Source organism: Capsicum annuum, chromosome 10 (assembly GCF_002878395.1).
Source record: "Capsicum annuum cultivar UCD-10X-F1 chromosome 10, UCD10Xv1.1, whole genome shotgun sequence".
In the NCBI taxonomy this organism is placed as follows: Eukaryota; Viridiplantae; Streptophyta; class Magnoliopsida; order Solanales; family Solanaceae; genus Capsicum; species Capsicum annuum.
In genome coordinates this window covers 161,844,579-161,871,725 of record NC_061120.1, presented here as the reverse complement: position 1 = coordinate 161,871,725, position 27,147 = coordinate 161,844,579, and positions in this window count along the sequence as shown.

Below are 27,147 nucleotides of genomic sequence, written 5' to 3'. Positions count from 1 at the left end.
ATGTTGAATAGTAACATAAACATAGACAGGCTTATGACCCATGCTCAGCAGATAAAAGAGCAAAAGATTAAGATGAGGTAGAAATAAAATAAGAAAGGAAAGATAGGCAGTTTTAACTTTGCTCAGCGCAAATCAGAAGGAGGTAACCGTTACTAGTTTCGTCCTAAGTCATCATTTTCATCTCCTTCTTTAGCTAGTGCTCCAGCTCCTAAGTTCAGGGATGGTCATAGAGATAGAGCACCAGGCTCTAAGTCTCAGGGTAGTTTCAGTAATTCTCAAACTAATCCTCTTTATTAGACTTATGGTAAGAAGCACAAGGGTTTTTGCAGAGCTGGTAGCGATGTCTATTTCAGATATGGAAATCCAGGCCATAGAGTCAGAAATTGTCCCCAGTTAGGTTATCAGGGTCAACAGTATCATTCCTTAGCCCAGTCCGGTCATCCAAAGCAGTAGGGTGCAAATTCCAGTGCTACTAGTAGACAATGCCCAAACCGACTTTATGCTCTCTAGTCCTGGCAAGATTAGGAAAATTCTCCTAATATAGTTACTGATACGTTATAGACCTTTCATGTGTATGCTTACACTTTTCCAGATCTAGGGGCTTCCTTGACTTTTGTTACCCCTTATATAGCAGTTGTTTTAGAGTCAGTCCCAAAATCCTAGTAGAGCCTTTTTCAGTATCTTCCCCAGTTGGTAAAACCATCATAGCCCGGAGGGTATACAGGAACTGCCCGATCTTGATATTTTAGAAAGTTACTTCAGCAGACTTAGTCGAATTAGAGATGACTGATTTTGATATTATTCTCAACATAGATTAGATTCATTCCTACTATGTCATAGTCGACTGTAGAAATAAAATAGTCCAGTTTTAGTTTTTGAATGAACCCATCCTAGAGTGGAGGGGTAGTACTTCAGCGTTTAGAGGTCAACTTTTTTGCTACCTTCGGGCAAGGAAAATGATATCTAAGGGGTATGTCTATCACTTTTTTCAAGTTAAGGACACTAGTTCTGAAAATCCCAGCCTTGATTCAGTCCTAGTCGTGAATGAATATTTATATATCTTTACCAAAGATCTTCTAGGAATTCCTATTGAAAGGGAAATAGACTTCGGCATTGACCTTCTTCCAGATACTCAGTCTATATCTATTCCACCATACAGAATGGCACCATTAGAACTTAAAGAACTGAGAGAATAGTTGAAGGATATCTTAGATAAGGGATTCATCAGACCTAGTGTATCCCCGTGTGGTGCACTAGTCTTATTCGTGTGAAAGAAAGACGGTTCTCTCAGAATGTGCATTGATTACCAACAACTCAATAAAGTCACAGTCAAGAATAAGTATCCTGTTGCTAGAATTGATGATTTGTTTGACCAACTTCAGGGAACTAACTATTTCTCTAAGATATACCTCATATCAGGCTACCATCAGCTCAGAGTTAGAGAATGTGACATTCTGAAGACAACCTTTCATACTCGGTCTTTGGTCTTACCAATCCCTCAACAGCTTTCATGGACTTGATGAACTGTGTGTTCAAGTAGTACTTGGACACATTTTTTATAGTCTTCATAGATAATATTCTCGTCTATTCCTACAGTGAACATGATCGCACAGACCATCTCAAAATCATACTTTAGACCCTTAGAGATCATTAGCTATTCGCTAAATTCAGTTAGTGTGAGTTTTGTCTAAGGTCAGTAGCATTCCTTAGTCATATCATTTACGGTGATGACATTAGAGTAGATCATTAAAAGACCAAAGTAGTAAGAAACTAGCCTCGCCCTATCTCTCCATTAGATATCTGGAGTTTCTTGGGTCTGGATAGCTATTATAGATGGTTTATTGAGGGATTTTCATATATTTCATCCCCTATGTCTATATTGACTCAGAAGAAAGTCAAGTTTAGTTCTCAAGTCCTTGCGAGAAGAGTTTTTAGGAGTTGAACACTTGACTAACCTCAGCTCCAGTCTTAGCTCTACCAGACGGTCTAGATAGGTTTATAGTGTACTGTGATGCATTTAGAGTAGGTTTGGATTGTGTCCTCAAGCAGCATGTTAAGGTCATAGCTTACTCCTCCAGAAAGCTTAAACCTCATAAGAAGAATTATCCTACTTATGATCTTGAGTTAGCAGCCTTAGTATTTGCCTTAAAGATTTGGAAGCATTATTTATACGATGTTCATGTAGATGTGTTCACAGATCATAAGATCCTTAAGTATGTCTTTTCTCAGGAAGATCTCAATCTTCATCAGAGAAGGTGGTTAGAGCTCTTGTAAAATTATAACATGAGTGTCCTTTATCATCTGGGCAAGGCCAACGTTGTGGCCGACGCTCTCAATAGACTGTCTATGAGTAGTGTTTCTCATGTTGAGGATAGAAAGAAGAAGTTATCTCAGGAAATCCACCAGCTTTCCAGACTAAGCATTCTCTTAGTCGATACAGAGAAGGGTGACATATGGGTTCAGAGTAGTTCAGAATCATCTTTACTTTCCTAGGTGAAAGAAATGTAAGATAGAGATCCTAGCCTTGTCAAGTTAAAACAGTCATTCAAGGATAAAAACATAGAGGTTTTCTCCCAATGGGGAGATGGTGTATTGTGTTGTCAGGGTCGTCTGTGTGTTCTAGGTGTAGAAGACTTAAGGCAGCAAATTCTTGTAGAAGTGCATAGTGTGCACTACTCTATTCATCCAGGGGCCACAAAGAAGTATCGCGACTTATGGGAAATCTATTGGTGGAGTGGGATGAAGAGAGATGTTGCAGAGTTCGTGGCTAAATGATCTAATGTCAGCAATTTAAAATAGAGCATCAGAAGCTTAGTGGGTCTATGTAAGAGTTCAATATTTCTACTTGGAAGTAGGAAGAAGTTAACATGTACTTTGTGAAGGGATTTGCCTCATACTTGTCATTAGCATGATTCAGTTTGGGTCATTGTAGACAGGATGACCAAATCAGCTTATTTTTTTGGTTCATTCCTCTTATTTAGCCGAGGATTATGCCAGACTCTGCATCAGAGAGTTGGTTAGATTGCACGGTATTCCACGATCTATTATCTCAGAAAGATAACCCAGTTCACCTCTTATTTCTAGAAAGTGTTCCAAAAGGGTCTTGGTACCCAAGTTCATCTCAGTATAACCTTTCATCCTCAGACAGATGGTTTAGCAGAAATTACCATTTAGACTTTACAAGATATACTAAGGGCATGCACAATTGATTTCAAGGGTATTTGGGATGACCACTTACCTTTGATTGAGTTTGTATACAACAATAGCTATTATTCCAATATCAAGATGGCTCCGTTTGAAGCTCTATATGGTAGGAGATACAGATCTCCTGTCGGTTGGTTCAAAGTTAGTGAGGCTTCAGTCATAGGGCCTGACTTAGTATTCGATGCCTTAGAAAATTCCAGATGATCAGAGAAAGACTTCGGGTTGCTTAGACATAACAGAAGTCTTATGTAGATATTCATAGAAAGAACCTCGAGTTTGAGGTTGGTGACTATGTCTATCTAAAGATCTCTCCCATGAATGGAGTGAAGAGATTTGGCAAGAAGGGAAAGCTTAGTCCCCGATATATCGGTCCCTTCAAGACTCTCAGTTGATTCGGCAAGGTAGCTTATGAGCTTGAATTTCCTTCAAATTTAGCCTCAGTTCATCCAGTCTTCTATGCCTCTTTACTCAAGAAGTGTATAGGTGACCCAGAAGTTGTAGTCCCTATTCAGAGCATAGATGTTCAGATCAACCTCTCTTATGAGGAGATTCCAGTCAAAATTCTTGACTATCAGAATCGTATACTAAGGAACAAAGAAGTCCCTCTGGTCAAAGTTCTTTGGCGAAATTAGTCCGTTGAGGGAGCTACTTCGGAAGCAGAATCAAACATGCATACCAAGTATCCTCACCTTTTCCCCGCTAACTCAGATCAAGCTCAAGGTAACAATTCTCCTTAAGCTTTTCAGTTTTTATGTCCAGATTATAGTTATGAATTAGTATTAGTCTCATGTTCAGAATTCCATTTTAAACTAGGTACTAAGTACCATTGCATAATTCATTCATATGTTCAGGCATCAGATTATTCATGTTTTCATGAATCAGACATGCATTCTCCTAGTGAGAAACTCAGTTATCAGAAATATCAGTCATGTGTTCATGAGTCGGTTAAGTCATGAAATCATGCATCAAATATGCACACTCAGTATAAATCTAAGAAATGTCAGTCAGGTTTTAGTTGTTCATGTTCAGTATATACTTTAGCTTATGGTTTTTTCCATCTCAATCAGTCTCATTCGATGACGAATGTTCCCAAGGGGAAGATATTGTAATACCCCAAAGTTTCTTAACTAATTTTGTCCCAAGAATGTCTAGTATTAGATTCTAAATTGAATGATGTTTATTCTATGAGTAATTTTCAAATTCACTTTTTATCTTATGAAAAATTCAATAAGCTTTCCATTGATATAAAATTTTCTTAAATCTGATAACCGGGCAAGAAATTATGACTATTTTAATTCCCCGTCGTAAAACAGAGCCATGTTGGTCAGTGGCGCTACAAGTGAAAATGGCAATTGTCCTTCTTCCAGTGTCTCAGCGTGATTTCTCCTCACCGCGCCAAACATCCAGGTCACAAATAAAGTGACAACGCAATGGCTCCGCTTTACGCTATTCCTCAATTTCTCAGTTGTCAAATTCCAGTGACATAACGTGATAGCACCGCGTCGCGCCAGGGGTCTAGGTCGGGAAACTTTGACAAATTTAAAACACGCATTCAAGGGTTAAAAGTGTCAAGCTCCCACCCTATTTAAACCCAATAACCCAAGAACTAATGTATGCAGAGTGTTCATTCATGGATTCCTTTCATCCATGAAGCCTAAGAATAAAGTTTTAAACTATGAATTATAATACTCATGCTATGTGTTGATTATGTTCATGTGGTTGTTGTTGTTGTATGATTCCCAAGTTGGAATCTTAATGTGTTTTATGAACTTACGTTAGTATGTGAGTTTAAATCCATGAATTAAGTGGTTCATGCTGTGTTAATTGATGATTATACCTATGTCCTATGTTGTGTATGTAAGGTGTTTGATAAAATGCCTAAAGGACTAGAACTTATACAATATAGCTAAATTATGACTTAAGTGGTGGATTTATGTTTTGCCTTTATGTTCAAATAACCTCCATGCTACTAAAATGCCTTGTAAATGTTGTTGGATTGCTCATGAATTAGCCTTATGAAATTATGCCATGTTTACATGCAAGCCTATTCATGTAAAAGCTTATAATAACCATGTACTTCATGAAATCCCCAACTTATTGTAAGTATATTGTTGATGTTGGTAATGTACTCAAGAAAGTCATGTCTTGTCAATTTCCTTATATCGAGTCCTGGGGGTACTTGTACCCAAAAAATATAGCTATGTACCTAGAGTCAGTGACATGTTTCATGATATCCTCAGTCAAGCCATGATCCATAGAACTCAGTCAGTCATGTAACTCAGGAAACCTTAGAAATTCAGTAATATCAATAATATGCCATCAGTTAACAAAACTTCATGAATTCAATATAGTCCAGTTCATTTAATCATGTTCAGTGTATATTCAGATGGGAGTAGGAATTAACACCGAGTGAACCCAAGGATGGAAACACACAATGTCAGATGAGGGTGTGATTCTTTGAAGCAATCCTTGCATTCCAGAACTATGTAGCCAACATAGGTTAAGCTATCAATGTTGTCAGATGAGGTTTGATGAGGTAGATACGTACTGTCAGATAAGGGCCCCACCATTCTCTTTTGGGGACACTATCAGATGAGGGTTACCCACAGCTTGTCCTTAACAGTGATACCGTATTCACACCCTTCTAATTGGGGTTACAGATTGGACCCCATCTCAGCTATAATACGCTATTTAGGGCATGTCGGTTAGATGACTACTTCTCACAGTCTCACTCTCAGTCTCAGTAATAGAAATCAGATAGTTCTACAGAATTTAGGACTGTCAGATATAGTCAACTCAGAACAGTACGAAACTCATCTATACAGTATATTATGCAGTGTTCAGGAACAAATATCAGTCATGAGTTAGCTTGTGTCCTTTGGGGTCATGAGCACCGTGTAGAATTCTGGGTACCAGATACGGGGCGTTACACCTCTACTATACTGACTATAGATAACTGGTACATGCCTTTAGCTACCACTAGTCAATACATGTGAACAATAAATTAAGATATATGAACAACATATAATTAAAGTCCCCAAAGTAGGAAAACTCATCACCCTGCTGGCTGGAAACTGTAGCTGTCTGATCATGATGTATGGGCTACAAATAGTTCCTACATTATGAAACAATATAACCATACAGACATACATGTGGATTAGTATTTATGGAATGCACTGAGTAAATGGGGGTGAATGCACTAATTAAAACTGATTATGTACGAAATCTTACAACATGCATGCTAAGTGTAAGTAGACTCACCAATAAGCTAAAATAAATTGAAAGCTGAAAACTACTTAAAACATGAGTAACACATATAATCTAACAAGCTGGTGAATCATTACACTTGGTTTCTTAAGACTTTACTTAATATAATGTAAGTAGAATTGAAGCTGAAAAATTGTAAACATGGGTACTGTATGAATACTGTGTCATGTAAGGCTGAACTGTACTTAGTCTCAATAATTTGGCTAAAACTGAAGAGTACTAGGAATTTAAGGTAAGGACTATTAAAACCATATGAGATAGCTGAACATGAATACATGAAAACTGTATTATCTGAGATTGCAAGACTAAGTGTATATCTGTTATGGTACTCGGATAATCTGTAATCTGAAAGACTAAAAGATGTAAAACTGAGTATCGAAAAAATCTGTTCACTTAGTCAAGCAAACTTGAACTAAAAACATACTGAATACTGACTGAGACTGTAGGAGCTATCATGTAACCGACATAAACTATATGAGCTATCATGGAGTCCAACATCTGACCCTCATTGAGGAGGGCTGTTCTATCCTTGCCATCATAGTATAACCTGAACTGGAGTGATCACTAAACTGAGCCCATATTTGGCAAGGGTAAACACTATCTGGTGAGGCCCCTAAACTTACGATGGCACGTAGTTTCTGGGGAAGTAGTTTACGCTAAACTCACACTTTCCACTTGGTGCTAAATCCTAATCCTAACTTAAAGACACTAAAATGCTAACAGGTGTATGCACTGAAGCTTATAAGATAAGCTCAGGTCATGGTGTTCTGAAAACATCAGTGCATACGGATTCTGGGGTAATTATTAATGTATAAAGTGATACTGGAATTGAAACTGGACTGAGCTAACTTAATAAGACTCATAACTAACCATATTACTGACTGAATGAGGTGGGAAAAGACCCCATTGCCCCTCATTTATTTAAACCAAAAAATTTTGTAACGCCCTAAATCTAGTACCCGAAATGCTACACGGTGCTCATGACTCCAAAAAACCACAAGCTAACCCATGACTGATATCTGTACCTATATACTATATAAATACGGAAACATGAACTGAAAGCTGATAAGGTTCAAAACTGTGATATAACTGATAAAGATATAACATTAGAATGGGGTATGAAATACCCAAAACAACTGAAATAACTATCTGAACATAATAGTCTGAAAAGCCTCTAACTGACTGAACTATCTGAATAAAAAATTAATGGGATATGTCCCCAACTATCTTCGACTGCTGTAATAACTAAGTACTGAAGTAATGAAATAAAAAATCATAATATCCTCAAAGGATGAGGACTCACTGCTGACTGACTGCTGATATCTGGAATCCTAATGCTCTGGAGCTCGTATCTCTAAATCTATGGTATAAGACACCATAGAACAAATGCCTCAGTACTTTGAATGTACTGGTATGCATGAAAGATAGGCTGAATGCATGGGGTTCATATGCATGAACAATACTGATTAACTGACTAATATGAATGCGAGAATACATGCATAAATATATAGTAAATATATCTGAGAGCGTGATAACATGAATATATTGATAACTAACATGACTAATAACTAAGTATTAATAATTGATATAACTGATAACATGAGTGACTGTATATGGCAGTCCTGAATCCGATGGAACTAGCTGAGTTCTATACTGTTCTGAGTTGACTGTACTTGACGGTCCTTAATTTTGTAGAACTATCTGAGTTCTATTACCGAGACTGAATGACCGTATCTAACAGTCCTAATACTATAACTGAAACTTTAGGAAATTATTATCTAACCAACATACCCAAAATAATGCATTATAGTTAAGTTGGGGTCCAATTTATATCCCCAATTAGAAGGTTGTCAATACCGCGCCACTGGTAAGGACAAGCAGTGGGTAACCCTCATCTGGCAGTGTTCCCAAAAGAGAACGTTGGGGCCCTTATCTGACAGTGCTTATCCACCTCACCAACCCTCATCTGACAGTATTAATGTCTCAACCTATGCTGGCTACATAGTTCTAGAACGCAAGGATGACTTCTAAGAATCACACCCTCATCTGACAGTGTGTGTTCCCATCCTTGGGTTCCCTCGGTGCTAATTCCTACTCCCATCTGAATAGACACTGAACATGGATTACTGAACTGAACTAAACTTAATTAACTGAATTCCATTGACTGACAAAATATTATTGATATCTAATAACTGACTGAGATTACTGAGATCGTTAAGTTTTCTAGAGTTATGACGCTGACTGAATTATACTAAACATGGCTTGACTACGATTATCTTGAAAACATGACACTGATTCTAGGCACACAACTATATTTTTTGAGTAAAAGTACCCCAGGACTCGATGGAAAGAAACTGACAAGGCATAACTTTCTGGAGTACAGGACCAATATCAATAATACATAATCCATTGGCTAAGACATTTCATAAAACACTTGACATACATAACTTGTACATGAATGGGGATTTCATATTATCATACTAGTATGGCCCTTTTCTCCACATAGGCATTTAATCAAACATATAGGGAGCATGCTATGGTTATAGAATCATCAACACATCTTATAATCAAGAAAACATCAATCAACTTGTGAATTGAAGGGTTTATCATGAATACCCATAATTCATCACATATTAAAATAAATTCTTGTAATTAATAGTCTATAACATGGAATAAAACCAAACAACAACATGAACATCATTTGTTAATTCAATGAACTCATGAACATTCATAAATATACAAATGTTGGATTTTTAAAAGTGATCCTTGAGCTTCATAGGTGAATGAGACCCATGAATCAATGCATGACATACCTTAGTCCTTGTTTTAGTGAAGATTGACGAAGAAACTTTCTTGAAATTGAATCCCCAATTGAAACCCCAACTTGTTCTTGAGAGAAAACTGAGATAAACTAGTATATTTTGAGTGAAGAATGGCTAAATCACGTGTTATTGGGTTTAAACAGGGGAGGGAAATTGACCCTTTTAACCATGGATGCATCTTTTAAAATTGGTGAAAATTTTCTAACCTAAACCCCTGGCGCAATAGCCATTTTACTGGAATTTGACAATTGGAAAATTGGGGGATGGCGCGATGCGGCGCCATCGTGTTGCCCCTTCGTTTGTGACTTGGAAGTTTGGCGCGAAGCGCCACTATTGCGGACCCCTACTGGAATATGACAAATGTCATTCTCTTTTGGCGCGATGCGCCACTTACTAATATGGCACTGTTTTATGATGGGGACTTGAAATAGTCATAACTTCTTACCCGATTATCGAATTTAGGCTAATTTTATATTGATGGAAAGCTTATTGAATTTACCACATAAATAAAAGTGAAAATATTAGAAATTCCTCATGGAATAAACATCATTCAAAATAGAATCTAATACTAGACATTCTTGGGACAAAATAAGTTAAGAAAACTTTGGGGTATTACAATATCTCCCCCTTAGGAACATTCGTCCTCGAATGAGATAGACTAAGAGGGGAGAAACGATAAACCGAAGTACATACTGAACATGAAAATTGAAACATGACTGACATTTCTGAGATTTATACTGTGCATGCATATCTGATGCATGATTTCATAACTTAACTGACTCGTAAACACATGACTGAGATATCTAATAACTGAGTCTTCTCACAAGGAGAATGCATGTCTGATGCATGAATACATGACTAATCTGATGTATGAACATATAATTAAATATGCAATGGTACTTAGTACCAAGTTTAAAATGGAATACTAAACATGAGACTGATGCTAAGTCAAAACTAAAATTTGGACATAAAAACCAAAAATCTTAAGGAAAACTATTACCTTAAGCTAGATCTGTGTTAGCGGAGAAGAGGTGAGGATACTTGGAAAGCATGTCTGCTTCTGCTTCCCAAGTAGCCCCCTCAACGGACTGATTCTGCCAAAGATCTTTGACTAGAGGGACTTCTTTGTTCCTCAGTCTACTAGTCTGATAGTCTAGGATTTCGACTAGAGTCTCTTCATAAGAGAGGCTGTTCTGAATATCGATGATCTGAATAGGGACTTCAACTTCTGGGTCACCTATACACTTCTTGAGTAAAGAGACATAGAAGACTGGATGAACTGAGGCTAGATCTGAAGGCAACTCAAGCTCATAAGCTACCTTGCATAAGCGACTGATAATTTTGAAGGGACCGACATATCGGAGACTGAGCTTTCCCTTTTTCCCGAACCTCTTCACTCTCTTCATGGGAGAGATCTTTAGTTTGACATAGTCACTAATAGTGAACTCGAGATCCTTTCTACAAATATCTACATAAAACTTCTATTGGCTCTAACAAGCCCACAGTCTTTCTCTAATCAACTAGACTTTCTCTAAGGCATCGAATACTAAGTCAGGAACTATGACTGAGGCCTCACTAACTTTGAACCAACCGACTGGAGATCTGCATCTTCGAACATAGAGAGCTTCGAACAGAGCCATCTTAATACTGGAATGATAGCTATTGTTGTATGCAAACTCAATCAAAGGTAAGTGGTCATCCTAACTACCCTTGAAATCAATTGTACACGCTCGCAACATATCTTAAGTTTGAATGATTCTTTCTTCTTGACCATCTGTCTAAGGATGAAAGGCTGTATTAAGATGAATTTGGGTACCAAGACCATTTTGGAATGCTTTCCAAAAGTAAGAGGTGAACTGGGTACCTCTATTTGAAATAATAGAAAACAAAACACCGTGTAATCTGACCAACTCCCTGATGTAGAGTTTGGCATAATCCTCGGCTAAATAAGAGGTATGAACTATACAAAATGAGTTGATTTGGTCATTCTATCTACAATGACCCAAACTGAATCATGTTGTTGATTAGTTCGAGGTAAATCCATCATAAAGTAAATTTTACTTCTTCTCACTTTCAAGAAGGAATACCAAACTCTTGCATGGACCCACTAGGTTTTTGATGCTCTATCTTAACCTACTGACATGTAGAACACTTAGCCATAAACTCTACAACATCTCTTTTTATCCCATTTCACTAATAGATCTCCCACAAGTCGCGGTACCTCTATGTGGCCCCTGGATTAATAGAGTAGCGTGCACCATGCGCTTCTGTAAGAATTTGCCCCCTTAATTCATCTACACTCAAAACACAGAGATGACCCTAATAACGCAAAACACCATCTCCTCATTAGGAGAAAACCTCTACTTTTTGATCCTTAACTGACTCTTTCTGATTCTTGACTGACTAACTGACTAATATGAACGTGAGAATACATGTATGAATACATAGTAACTATAACTAAGATCATGATAATATGAATATAATGATAACTAACATGACTGATAACTGAGTTCTAATGACTGATATAACGGATAACATGAGTGACTGTATCTGATAGTCCTAAATATGATGGAACTAACTGAGTTTCGTACTGTTTTGAGTTGACTGTACTTGACATTCCTTAATTCTTTAGAACTATCTGAGCTCTATTATCGAGACTAAATGACCATATCTGATAGTCCTGATCTTGTAACTAAAACTATGGAAAGTAGTTATCTAACCGACATGCCCCAAATAATACATTATAGCTGAGTTGAGGTCCAATCTATAACCCCAATTGGAAGGGTGTCAATACCGCGGCACTGGTAAGGAAAAGCTATGGGTAACCCTCATCTAATAGTGTTCCCAAAAAGAGAACAGTGGGGCCCTCATCTGACAGTGCTTATCTACCTCATCAACCCTCATCTGACAGTGTTGATGTCTCAACCTTTGCTGGCTACATAGTTCTGGAATGCAAGGATGACTTCTAAGAATCATACCCTTATCTGACAGTGTGTGTTCCTATCCTTGGGTTCACTCAGTGCTAATTCCTACTCCCATCTGAATAGACACTGGACATGGATTACTGAACTAAACTGAAGTGAATTAACTGAATTTCATTGATTGATAGAATATTTTTGAGATCTTATTATTGACTGAGATTACTGAGATCAATGAGTTTTCCTGAGCCATGACACTAGCTGAATTCTACTAAAAATGGCTTGACTGAGAGTATCTTAAAAACATGACTCTGATTCTAGGCACACATCTATATTTTTCGAGTGCAAGTACCCCTAGGACTCGATGGAAAGAAACTGCAAAGCATGACTTTCTAGAGTACAGGACCAATATCAACAATACATAATCCATTGGCTAAGATATTTCATCAAACACTTGACATACATAACTTGTATATGAATGGAAATTTTATATTATCATACTAGTATGATCCTTTTCTCCACATAGGCATTTAATCAAATATATGGGGATCATACTATGGTTATACAATCATCAACACATCTTATAATCAAGGATAAATCAATCAACTTGTGAATTGAAGGGTTTATCATGAATACCTCATAATTCATCACACATTAAAATCAATTCTTGTAATTAATAGTCTATAACATGGAATAAAACCAAACGGCAACATGAGCATCAATTTTCAATTCAATCAAATCTTGAACATTTATAAATATACAAATCTTGGATTTTTTAAAGAGATCCTTGAGCTTCATGGGTGAAAGAGACCCATGAATCAATGCATGACATACCTTAGTCCTTGATTTAGTGAAGATTGACAGAGAGACTTTCTTGAAATTGAATCCCCAATTAAAACCCTAGCTTGTTCTTGAGAGAAAATTGAGAGAACTAGTATATTTTATGTGAAGATTGGATAAATTGCATATTATTAGGTTTAAATAGGGGTGGAAAATTGACCCTTTTAACCCTGGACACGTCTTTTAAAATTGGTGAAAATTTTCTGACCTGAACCCCCGGAGTGATGCGAAGCTATTGTGCCGTCTCACAAGAATTTGACAATTGGGAAATTGGGGGATGGCGCAACGTGGAGCCATCGCGTTGCCCCTTCATTTGCGATCTGGAAGTTTGGCGCGATGCGCCACTATCGCGGACCCTTACTGGAATTTGACAAATGCCATTTTCTTTTGTGGCGTGACACGCCGCTGACTAATATGGCACTGGTTTAGTATGGAAACTTGAAATTGTCTTAACTTTTTACCCGGTTATCGGATTTAGGCTAATTTTTTATCGATGGAAAGCTTATTGAATTTCCTATATAACTCAAAGTCAAAACCTTAGAAATTCCTTATGGAATAAACATCATTCAATCTAAAAGATAATACTAGACATTCTTGGGATGAAATAAGTTAAGAAAACTTTAGGGTATTACAATATATCCCCCTTAAGAACATTCATCCTCGAATGAGACTGACTAAGAGGCGAGAAACGATAAGCCAAAGTACATACTGAACATGAACACTGAAATATGACTGACATTTCTAAGATTTGTACTGAGCATACATATTTGATGCATGATTTCATGACTTAACTAACTCATGAACACGACTGAGATTTCTAATAATTTAGTTTTCTCACAAGGAGAATGCATGTCGGATGCATGAACACATGACTAATTTGATGTATGAACATATAATTGAATATGCAATGGTACTTAGTACCAAGTTTAAAATGGAATTTTGAACATGAAATTGATGCTAAGTCATAACTGAAATCTGGACATAAAAACTAAAAAACTTAAGGAGAACTATTACCTTAAGCTAGATCTGTGTTAGCGGAGAAGAGGTGAGGATACTTGGTACGCATGTTTGTTTCTGTTTCCCAAGTATCTCCCTCAACAGTATGATTTCACCAAAGAAATTTGACTAGAGGGACTTCTTTGTTCCATAGTCTACGAGTTTGATAGTCTAGGATTTTGACTGGAATCGCTTCATAAGAGAAGCTATTCTGAACATCGATGCTCTAAATAGGGACTACAACTGCTGGGTCACCTATACACTTCTTGAGCAAAGAGACATGGTAGACTAAATAAACTGAGGCTAGATCTGAAGGCAACTCGAGCTCATAAGCTACCTTGCCTAAGCGATTGAGAATTTTAAAGGGACCGACATATCGGGGATTGAGATTTCCCTTCTTGCCGAACCTCTTCACTCCCTTCATGGGATAGATCTTTAGATAGACATAGTCACCAATATTGAACTCAAGATCCTTTCTATAAATATCTGTATAAGACTTTTGTTAGCTCTTAGCAGGCCATAGTCTTTCTCTCATCAACTGGACTTTCTTTATGGCATCAAATACTAAGTCAGGCCCTATGACTGAGGCCTCACTAACTTCGAACCAACCGAATGGAGATCTGTATCTCCTAACATAGAGAGCTTCGAATGGATCCATCTTAATACTGGAATGATAGCTATTTTTGTATACAAACTCAATCAAAGGCAAGTGGTCATCCCAAGTACCCTTGAAATAAATTGCACACGCGCATAACATATCTTCTAAAGTCTAAATGGTCCTTTTTTCTTGACCATCTGTCAAAGGATGAAATATTGTACTAAGATGAATTTGGGTACCAAGACCCTTTTGGAATGCTTTCCAGAAGTAAGAGGTGAACTGGGTACCTCTGTCTGAAATAATAGATAATGGAATACCGTGTAATCTGACTAACTCCCTGATGTAGAGTTTGGTGTAATCCTCGGCTAAATAAGAGGTATGAACTGGAAAAAATGAGTTGATTTGGTCATTCTATCTACAATGACCCAAACTGAATCATGTTGTTGACGAGTTCGAGAAAAACCCATCACAAAGTCCATTTCACTTCTTTCTACTTCCAAGAAGGAAAAATGAACTCCTGTATGGACCACTAGGTTTTTGATGCTTTATCTTAACCTTCTAACATATAGAACACTTAACCACAAACTCTGCAATATCTCTTTTCATCCCACTCCACCAATAGATCTCCCATAAGTCGTGATACCTCTTTGTGGGATCTGGATAAATAGAGTAGCATGCACCATGCACTTTTGCAAGAATTCTCTATCTTATGTCATCTACACTTGAAACACAAAGTCGACCCTGACAATGTAAAACACCATCTCCCCCTTGGGAGAAAACCTCTACTTTCTGATCCTTGACTGACTCTTTTAACTTGGAAAGGTTGGGATCTCTATCTTGCTTTTCTTTCACCTCAAAAACTAGAGATGATTCTGAACTACTCTAAACCCATATATCACCCTCCTCTAAATCGACTAAGCGAACACCTAGTCTGGCAAGCTGATGGATTTCCTGATCTAGTTTTTTCTTACTCTCCTCAACATGAGCAACACTACCCACAGACAGTCTACTGAGACCGTCGGCCACTACGTTGGCCTTGCTCAGATGATAAAGGACACTTATATCATAACCTTTCAAAAGCTTTAACCACCTTCTCTGATGAAGATTGAGATCTTTCTAAGAAAAGACATACTAAAGGCTCTTATTATATATAAACACATCTACATGAACTCCTTATAGATAATGCCTCCAAATCTTTAAGGTAAATACTACATCTGGTAACTCAAGATCAGGAGTAGGATAATTCTTCTCATGGGGTTTAAGCTGCCTGGAGGTGTAGGCTATGACCTCACCATGCTGCATCAGGACACAACCCAAACCTACTATAGATGCATCACAATACACTACGAACCCCTCTGAACCATCTGGAAGAGCTAGGACTGGAGCTGAGGTAAGCAAGTGTTCAACTTTTAAAAATTCTTCTCGCAAGGATTTGACCACTGAAACTTGACTTTTTTTAGAGTCAATCTGGATATAGGATATGTAATAGATGAAAATCCTTCAACAAATCATCTGTAATAGCCTGCCATACCCAAGAAACTCCTGATATCTAATGGAGAGACAGGTCTGGGCCAATTCCTTACTGCTTCGATATTTTAAGGATCTACTCTAATACCATCACCAGAAATGATATGACCAAGGAATGCTACTGACCTTAGACAAAACTCACACTTACTAAATTTGGTGAACAACTGATGATTTCTAAGATTCTGAAGTACAACTTTGAGATAGTCTAAATGGTCATGCTCACTGTGGGAATAAACCAGAATATCATCTATAAAGACTATGACAAACATGTCTAAGTACTGCTTAAACACGTGATTTATCCAGTCTAGGAAAACTACTGGGGCATTGGTAAGACCAAAGGACATGACTAGGAATTCGAAGTGACCATACCGAGTATGGAAGACTGTCTTTAGAATGTCACATTCTCTATCTCTGAGATGATGCTAGCTGGATTTGAGGTCTATCTTAGAGAAATAGCTGCCACCCTAAAGTTGGTCAAATAAGTCATCAATTCTGGGAAGATAATACTTGTTCTTGGCCGTGGCTTTATTGAGCCGATAGCAATTAATACACATTCTGAGAGAACCATCTTTCTTGTGCATGAATAAGACCGGTGCACCCAACGGGGACTCACTAGCTCTAATGAATCCCTTATCTAAGAGATCCTTCATCAATTAATACAATTCTTTGAGTTCTGCTAGTGCAATTATGTTTGGCGGAATGGACATAGGCTGAGTATCCAGAAGAAGATCAATGCCGAAGTCTATTTCCCTTTCGGAAGAAATTCCTGGAAGATCTTTAAGAAAGATATATGAAAATTCATTCACTACTGGGACTAATTTAAGGGTGGGAATTTTGGAACTAGTGTCCTTAACTCATACAAGATGATAGACACATCCATTAGATATTATTTTCCTTGCCCAAAGGTAGGAAATAAGCTGACCTCTGCAAGCGGATATACTACCCTTTCACTCTAGGCTGGGTTCATTCGGAAACTAGAACTGGACTATTCTATTTTTGTAGTCGACTATGGCATAACAGGAATAAAGCCAATTTATGTCGAGAATGGCATCAAAATCAGTCTTCTCTAATTTAACTAAGTTTGCTGAAGTGACTTTCTAGAATGTTATAACCGAACAGTTCCTATATACCTGTCGGGCTATGATGGTTTTACCTACTGGGGTAGAGACTGAAAAAGGCTCTGCTAGAATTTCAGGACTGATTCCAAAATCAACTGCTATATATGGAGAAACAAAATATAAAGAAGCACCTATATCTAGCAAAGCGTAAACATGCACGTGAAAGATCTATAACGTACCAGTAACCACATCAGGAGAATTTTTTTGATCTTACCGGGATTGGAGAGCATATAGTCTGTTTGGGCGTTGCCCATTAGTAGTGCTGGAAATGGCACCCTGCTGATTTGGGCAATCGAACTGGGCTAAGGAACGGTTATTCTGACCCTGATAGCCTGACTAAGGACAATCTTTGACTCTTTGGCCTAGCTTGCCACATTCGAAATAGACATCACTACCAGCTCTGCAAGCACCCTTGTGGTTCTTACCACAAGTCTAACAAAGAGGATTTGTTTGGGAATTGCTGACACTGCCCTGAGACTTAGAGTGCCTGGAACCCTATCTCTATTTCCATCCCTGAACTTAGGAGCTGGAGCACTAACTGAAGAATGAGCTGGAATGAGTGACTTAGGATGAAACGTAGAATGGTTTCCTCCCTCTGACTTAGGCTGAGCAAAGTAGAAAATACCTGTTCTTACTCTTTTATTATGCTTCTCCCCCATCTTAATCTTTTTCTCCTCTATCTACTGAGCATGAGTCATAAGCCTAGCTAAATTTATGTCACTATTCAACATTGTAGACCTACACTCGTTAACCACATAATCATTAACCCCAAAAACAAACTTACTCATCTTGGCCCTGCTATCTGCAACCACATGAGGAGCGTATTGGGCTAATTGAGTAAATTTAAGAGAATACTCTTTCACCGTCATGTTTCCTTACCTAAGGTTGATAAATTCTAACACCTTAGATTCTCTGAGATCTTTGGGAAAGAATCTATCTAAGAATGCAGTGACAAACTTCTCCCACTCAATAGGCCCTGTATCATTTAGCCTTTCTGACTTCCACTGCTTGTACTAAGTATGAGCAATATCCTACAACTGGTATGCAGCTAGCTCAGCACTCTTACTAGGAGTAACCCCCATGATTTCTATAACTTTTTGAACCTAATTGATGAATTCCTGAGGGTCTCATCTGTGAGAATTCATTCGGGTGAAGTCCCAAATTCTGGCTGCAACTGAATTGGCCACTGGGTTGGCTGGAACAATATTTGGTCATTCATTATGAGCATCAACTGATTGAGCAAGAGTAGTGAATATAGATCTAAACTCTGCATAAGAAATATGTTCGTCCAAAGGTTCTTCGGGTTGAGAGGCTGATTGATTCCCATTTCTTCTTTTAGGAGGCATGTTCTATAGAAAAAAGAGAGAAATGGATTAGACTGAGAGATTGACTTGAGATTATGCTCATTGGAACAATATAAATACTGAAAGAATTGAAACTATTCCTAAAACATCTCATAGCCTCCTGTATATAAATGTGGCGGCGCATAACACACCCATGTACAGGACTCTACTAGATACGACTTTCAGACTTCCTAGGACTCTATTGAACCTTAGGCTCTAATACCAAGTTTGTAACGCCTCGAATCTAGTGCCCAAAATACTACACGGTGCTCATGACTTCGAAGGACCATAGGCTAACCCATGACTGATATTTGTACTTGTATACTGCATGATATACTGTATAAATGCAAAAAAAATAAATTGAAAGGCCATAAGGTTCAAAACTGTAACATAGCTGATAAGGATATCCATCAAAATGGGGTATGAAATACCCAAAATAACTGAAATAACTATCAGATCATAATAGTCTGAAAAGCTTCTAACTGATTGAACTGTCTGAATAAGGAGTTGATGGGACATGTCCCCAACTAACTTCGACTACTAAAACAACTAAGTACTAAAATAATGAAATAACAAATCATAACATCCTCGAAGGATGAGGACTCACTGCTGATTGACTGCTGATATCTGGAATCTACTAATGCTCTGGAGCTCATGTCTCTGAACCTATGGTATAAGACAACATAGCACAAATACGTCAGTACTTTGAATGTACTGGTATGAATAGAAGGTAGGCTAAATGCATGGGGTTCATATGCATGAACAATACTGTCCCATCAAATCCTTAAAAAACATAGCACTGACTGAATTCTACTAAACATAGCTTGATTGAGAATATCTTAAGAACATGACACTGATTCTTGGCACACAACTATATTTTTTGGGTATAAGTACCCCTAGGACTCGATGGAAAGAAACTGACAAAGCATGACTTACTGGAGAACATGACCAATATCAACAATACATAATCCATTAGCTAAGACATTTCATCAAACACTTGACATACATAACTTGTACATGCATGGGGATTTCATATTATCATACAAGTATGACCTTTTTCTCCAGTTAGGCATTTAATGCTCATTAAAAATAAGTATGAAGATGATAGTCCATTCAATATATGTAAAAGTGAGCTCGTAATTAACTCAATGTGATAATGCTCCATGATGTAAGTCATCGTAGGACACCATTAGTATAAATAGTCATGCATGAAATCAGTAACATCATTTAAAGTCCCTCCTGCGAGTATCATCAATATGATAAAGGCAATATCATGTACTAACATGCTCTATGTTAATAAGTCTAGGCCTTACTCGATGATACAGTAACAAATATGGCAATTAGATACAGAATCATAGACAATAATATCAACTATAGGCCCCAATCAAGCATCACCACAACATATACTCTCCAAATCAGAAACAATATGATCATAAGTTTCACCTAGGTAGGATAATGAATAATTTCTTAAGTCAATAGTAATATTTAGATAAGTCCCCATACAATCAACACGAAAATAATAACAATCCTAAATAAGAATATATCACAAAACTACTTGAGCCTAGCTTGTCATCTCCTCCACTATTGTAAGGACATTTATACTCTAAGTGCTTACTAAACCTCAACCATTCCCATAACAAGGTAAGAATAACCTAACTATCCTCTAGAAAGTCAACAAGTCCTATCCAAGCTTATAATATAGGTAATCCCTATCAATTATCCAAGAACACCATGTTATCCATTTGCGATCCATTCTAAAGATATTTACAAGTAGAAAAAACTAACTAGAGTAGGTACAAATCTGAATACAATCAGTCAAAGGACTTAGGTACTTGTAGAGATGCTCACTATATCACCTAAGCGGGGACCCTATTCCTAAACAAAACATAAAATACAATCAAACAAGCATACAACACATGAACACTTTGAAAAAAGTCAAGGTGCATCTCAACTTGCCTTAAATAAAGATCTGCAAGCCAAAACATTGTCTAAAGTACCAACTTAAAGCTTGACTCCCTTGAATCAACATCAATAGCATCCAATCTACTCAAAAAAATGACATCTATGAGTCAATAGGAGTCCAACGATACCCATATTGCCATATAAAACCCTGGACCCAAAATCTAGTCAAATATATGCTTTTGGGGCCCACTAATAAATTTCCAAAATTAAATCTGTCACAAGGACCCTCGAAGGACAAGAAATGCGTGATCAAAATTTGATCACAAACAGTGTATTGATTGAGTTCCAAATTAGCCCAAGGGCTAATGAAAGTAATAAGGATAATCAAGAATTTAATCGAGGATTAGGGCAGAAATTTATGTAATGATGACTCCAACCCAAGCCCCATATACGTAACCGAGGAAAAAGGTCACCTCAACATCTCCAACATAATTCCCATTTCAAACTAAAGATCTCCTACTTAATTCAAGTTCTCATAAGTGAAAAATAGAGGTTTTAATCTTGGAACTTGGGGCTATTAGTGATGGTGACTTTATCCCTCAACTAATATCTTAAGAGGCTATCGCTTAAGTAGTCAATGGGTCACTTAAGTGGCTATTTCTTAAGATATCACATAGATTCTTAAGCTACTAAGGGTTCTATTAAGGGGCTACCACTTCAGATATCAATGGTATTGCTTAGGCCATTACACCAGTAATTTAGGCACCAACAATATACTAAGTCTAAAAATTCTCCAATAAGACCCTCAAAATTCATTTGGAACCCCATAATAAATAAAATATACTACTCGCTATTTTTGACATTCTGGACTCAATGGAGATGTCTTGTAAGACCCCAAAAAATCTTAAGCTTAACTTAGTACGTTAAAGCTTTGAAAAGTGGTCCCAGATGTAGAAATTTCAGCAAAGTGTTTGTACTTCAAATTATTTAAGCCTTCATAAGTTAGAGATCCTATTCTATGACCTTTATGATCTTAAAATATTGATTTTAGGTTGATTCATAATCAGGAAATCAGTAGGTCACTTCGGGTGAGTTTCATATTTTTTGAACCTCATTTGAAACATGTTTAGGGGACCAAAATAGTGGTTCAACACGATCTCAATGCATTGCATCGTCCATCACGTTAAAAGATAATTCTCCCCAGCTTTCAGTGCAATTCTAGTGAACCAATGCAACCTCAACGTGGTGCATTGGTCATTGCGTTGATGCAATCAACGCGGTGCATCCATCTGTGCATCACTGCATACATTTTCAGTCATTAAAAGCCCGCGTCCAGAGGGTTAATTGGGTATTTTCCCACCTTATTTCTGCCCAAAACATGAGATTAAGAATTTAGAGGCAAAATCCATTCTTTATTCTCAAAATTACTCAAGAACAAAACCCTAGGGCTTTTAATTCAAGATTCAAGCATCAAGAAATTCTCCATAACTTTTAGAGAATTAACAACCAAGATATGTTGGGTGTTCATCTATGGTTTTCTTTCACTCATGGAGCGCAAGAATATATTTTTAAAACTTCAAAATTTTTGATTCATGATTTACATGCTTGAAATTGGATTGTATTCATATTCATGGCACTAATTAAATTTCAATCCATGATTAATTGTAGAATCGACGAAATTGAAATAGGATGTATGTTGAATTGTGAAATTCCCATGTTATAACCCTTGAATTAGCAAGTTTGGGTGTTGTAGTTGCAATATTTATATGTTGTCCATGATTATGTTCATTAAGTTTTGTTTCCCATGTGGTTGATAGAATGTCCATATGAATTTAATGGTGAACTTATGACATGCTAGTATTTGTACAAGCTTATGCCTTATAAGTGTTAGATAAAATGTCTCTATGAATGAATTATGAACAAGTGGATGTTGATTCACTTTTCAAGATCATGCTATACTTTACTTTCCATGCTATTGAGTCCTGAAGGTATTCAATACAAAAAAATCTATCCATTTATTTAGAGCTACAATAGTTATAGAACAGTCTCAATAATATCACAATCAATAGTATTAAGTCCATACCAAACTCAGTTAAACTCAGTGAACTCAGTTAAGTTCAGTCAGTTATCACGATAAAAAATAGTTCAGTCTAGCCTAGTATAGTTTAGAAATCATTCTAGTGTCTATTCAGCTGGGAGTATGATTTAGAACCGAGTGAACCCAAGGATGAGGACTCTCCTGCCAATAAAGGGAGTGATCCTTAGAAGTAGTCCTTGCGTTCCAGAATTACATAGCCAGCATAGGTTGAGACATAAACCTACCATTTGAGGGTTGATGAGGTGTTTTAACTGCCAGTTGAGAGTACCACCGTTCTCATTCAGAGCACCTGCTAGATGAGGGTGACTCAGCATTACCCATGGCACGGTATTGACACCCTTCCAGCTGGGGTTACAGGTTGGACCCCAATTAGTTTAGAGAGGGGCATGTCGGTTAGATGATTACCTTTCACAGTTTTAGTTTTAGAGTCATTATAAAAACCTCAGTTCAGTTTCAGAATCTAGACTTTCAGATATTGTCACCCAACTCAGTGTAGAACTCAGTTAAGTTCAACAGAATCAGGGCTATCAAAAATAGTCACACGGTTAATAAAAATTTAGTTATCAGTGAACTCAGATATTAGTCATTTAGTTATCAGTACTTAGTATCCAGTGTTAGCATACGCTCAGTTACAACATGCATAGTTAGTTGCACATCATTGCATAATGAGTATTTACAGCAGTTTCAGATATACATGTACTCTCATTCAGTTATATTCATGTCATTTAGTCAGTTATTATTCATGTTTATGAACCCATGCATATCAGCCTACCTTACTTAGCATACCATTATATTCAAAGTACTGATACTTACCTTTCTTTTAGGCTGTGATGTCTTATCTCATAGGTTCAGATGCAAGAGCTCCTGATTGTACTTAGCAGTCTAGCCTATCAGCAGCAGACTTAGTGGGGAGTCCTCATAGATCAAGGACAAAGTTGTTGTTTTATTATTTCAGTACGTGTTTAGTAGTTAAAGTTAGTTGGGGGCTTCTCCCATCAACTCGACTGTCAGACAGTTCAGTTAGAGGCTTATCAGACTAGATTATTTTAGACAGACGTTCAGATTATATTTTCCTTCATTATTAGTATTTGATGTTCAGATGTGAACCTTATGGCAATTTCATCCCATTTTCTGTATTTCATTACTATTATTATTCAGATATTGCAGCAGGTACTAGTCATGGGTTAGCTTGTGGTCCTTCAGTATTATGAGCACCATGTAATATCTGGGGTATATAATCGAGGTGTTACAAATTTATTATCAGAGCCTAAGTATCAACAAAGTCCTAGGAGGTTTTAAAGACACGTCTAATTGAGTCTTTTGCATGAGTGTGTAGTGTGCCACACTTATGGACAAGAGTCTATGAGGCATTTTAGGAAAAGTTTCCCTTCTTTCAGTATTGATATCGTGCGAGTGAGCATGAGCTCAAGTTACACTCTCAGTCTAATCCTTTTGTTACTTTTATTTATAGAACATACCTCCCAAAAAGAACAACGGATGGAGAATAGGAAATTAGCCAATACCTTCGCCCGTTCAGGAAGATCCCCTGGATAAGCATGTCTCCAACGTAGAATTTAGTGTAGTTTTTACCACTTTAGCTCATTCTGTGGCAGCCCAGAATGAACACCCAACTACCGTTCTGGCCAACCCAGTGGCCAATACTACTGCAGCTAGAATTTAGAACTTCACCCGAATGAACCCTCCAGCTTTTACTGAGTGTAAGTCAGATGAGGACCCATAGGAATTTATTGATCAGGTGCATAAAGTCATAAATATTATGGGGATGATAGTTAGTGAGACCTTTGAGTTGGCCGTATATCAGTTACAGGATATGGCTCACTTATGGTTCAAGTAGTGAAAGGCAGAGAGGGCTGCAGATGTAGGGCCCGTAAAATGGGAGGAGTTTACTACTACTTTTTTAGACAGGCTCTTCCTACTGGAGCTGAGAAAAATGAAGGAGTTAGAGTTTATTAATCTGAAGCAGGGTAACATGATGGTGAAAGAGTATTCTCTCAAGTTACTTAGTTAGACAAATATGTCTCTCATGTGGTAGCAGATAGGAGATCTAAGATGAGTAAGTTTATGTCTGGCATGTCTAACAGTATGGTTAAGGAGTGTAGAACCGCAATGCTGATTAAGGAGATGGACATATCAAGGATTATGGTCTATGCCCAGCAGATAGAGTAGGCTAAGAATAAGGAAAAGGAGAGGGAGAATAAGAGAGCTAGAACAGGTAGCTTTAACCTCACCCAGGCTAGGTAAGAAGTGGAAATCATTCTTAGTTCTGCCTAAAATATTTAATTCCAGCTCCGTCCTTAGCCAGTTCTCTAGTGCCGAAATTTAGATACGATAATAGAGATACGGCACCAGGCCCTAAACCTCAAGGTAGTGTTAGCAGTGCCCGAACAAACCCTTTTTGCTAGAAATATGGTAGAAACCATTAGGGTGTCTGCAGAGCTGGCGGCGATGTGTATTTTAGGTATGGCAAGCCAGGCCATAGAATTCGAGATTTTCCTCAGTCAGGTTCTCAGGGTCAGTATAATTGTCCTTCAGCTCAATTCGGTCACCCAAATCAGCAGGCTGCCGCTTCCAGTGCCATTAGTGGGCAATGCCCAAATAGACTCTATGGACTTCAGTCCCGATAGGATCAGGAAAGTTCTCCTAATGTGGTCACTGGTACGTTACAAATTTATCATTTACATATTTATGCTTTTCTAGATCCAGGAGCTTCTTTGTCCTTTATAACTCCTTATATAGCTATTAACTTTTTAGTCAGTCAAAAAATCTTAGCAGAGCTTTTCTCAGTCTCTACCCCAGTGGGTAAATTGATCATAGCCCAATGGGTATATAGGAACTATCCGATTATGGTATCTCAGAAAGTCACTTTAGCAGACTTAGTAGAATCAAAGATGTCAGATTTTGATGTCATTATCGGTATGGATTGGATTTATTCATGCTATGTTTCAATTACTGCAGAAATTGAATTGTCCATTTTCAGTTTTCAAATAAACCTATTCTTGAATAAAGGATAGTACTTCAACACTTAGGGGTCAGCTTATTTCTTACCTTAGGGTGAGTAGAATGATATCTAAGGGATATTTGTATATCTTGTTTGAGTTCAATATTCTAGTTCAGAGACCCCTAATCTTGAGTCAGTATCAGTAGCATGTGAATTTCCCTATGGGTTTCTCAAAGATCTTCCTGGGGTTCCTCTCGAAAGGGAAATTGACTTCAGAATTGACCTTTTAATAGAAACTCAGCCCATATCCATTCCGCCATACAGAATGGAACCTGCAGTACTTAAAGAGTTAAAAGAACAATTGAAATACCTCCTAGATAAGGGGTTCATCAGACCCAAATTTCCTCGTGGGGCACACCAGTTCTATTCATATGTAATAAAGACGGTTTTCTTAGGATATGTATAGACTACCACCAGCTAAATAAAGTCACGATCGAGAACAAATATCCACTTCCTAGAATCTATGACTTGTTTGACCAACTTTAGGGTGCCAGTTACTTCTCTAAGATAAACCTCAGATCAGGCTATCATCAGCTCAGGGTCAAAGAATGTGTCATTTCAAAAATAGCTTTTAGAACTCGGTATAGCCACTTCAAATTCTTAGTCATGTCATTTGGTCTTACAATGCTCTAGCAGCCTTCATGGACTTGATGAACCGCATGTTCAAGTAGTACTTGGACATATTCATCATAGACTTCATTGATGACATTCTTGTCTACTCCCGCAGTGAACATGAACATGCATACCATCTCAGAATAGTGTTACGGACCCTCAAAGCCCATCAATTGTTCTCTAAATTCAATAAGTGTGAATTTTGGCTAAGATCAGTAGCTTTCCTTGGCCATATAATTTTCGATGATGGCATTAGAGTAGATCCTTAACAGACCAAAGCACTGATAAATTGGCCTAGACCCATGTCTCCACAGATATCAGGAGTTTCTTAGGTTTGGCTGGCTATTATTGATGGTTTATCGAGGGATTCTCATCTATTACATCCCTCATGTCCAGATTGACTTAGAATAAAGTAAAATTCCTGTGGTCAGATTTTTGTGAGAAGAGTTTTAAGGAGTTAAAGACTCGACCCACTACAACCCCAGTTTTGACTTTATCAGATGGTTCAGATGGGCTTGTGGTGTATTGTGACACTTCTAGAGTTGGTTTGGGGTGTGTTTTGATGAAGAGAGGTAAGGTCATAGCCTATGCCTCTAGAAAACTTAAGCGTCATAAAAAGAATTACCTCACTCATGATCTTGAGTTAACAGTTGTGGTGTTTCCCTTAAAAATTTGGAGGAATTATTTGTATGGGGTACATGTTGATGTGTTCACAGACCACAAAAGCCTGCATTGTGTTTTCTCAAAAATATCTAAACCTTTATCAGAGGAGGTGGTTAGAGTTGTTCAAAGACTATGACATGAGCGTACTGTATCACCCAGGAAAGGCCAATTATTGGCTGATGCTCTCAGTAGGATATCTATGGGCAGTGTTGCTCACGTG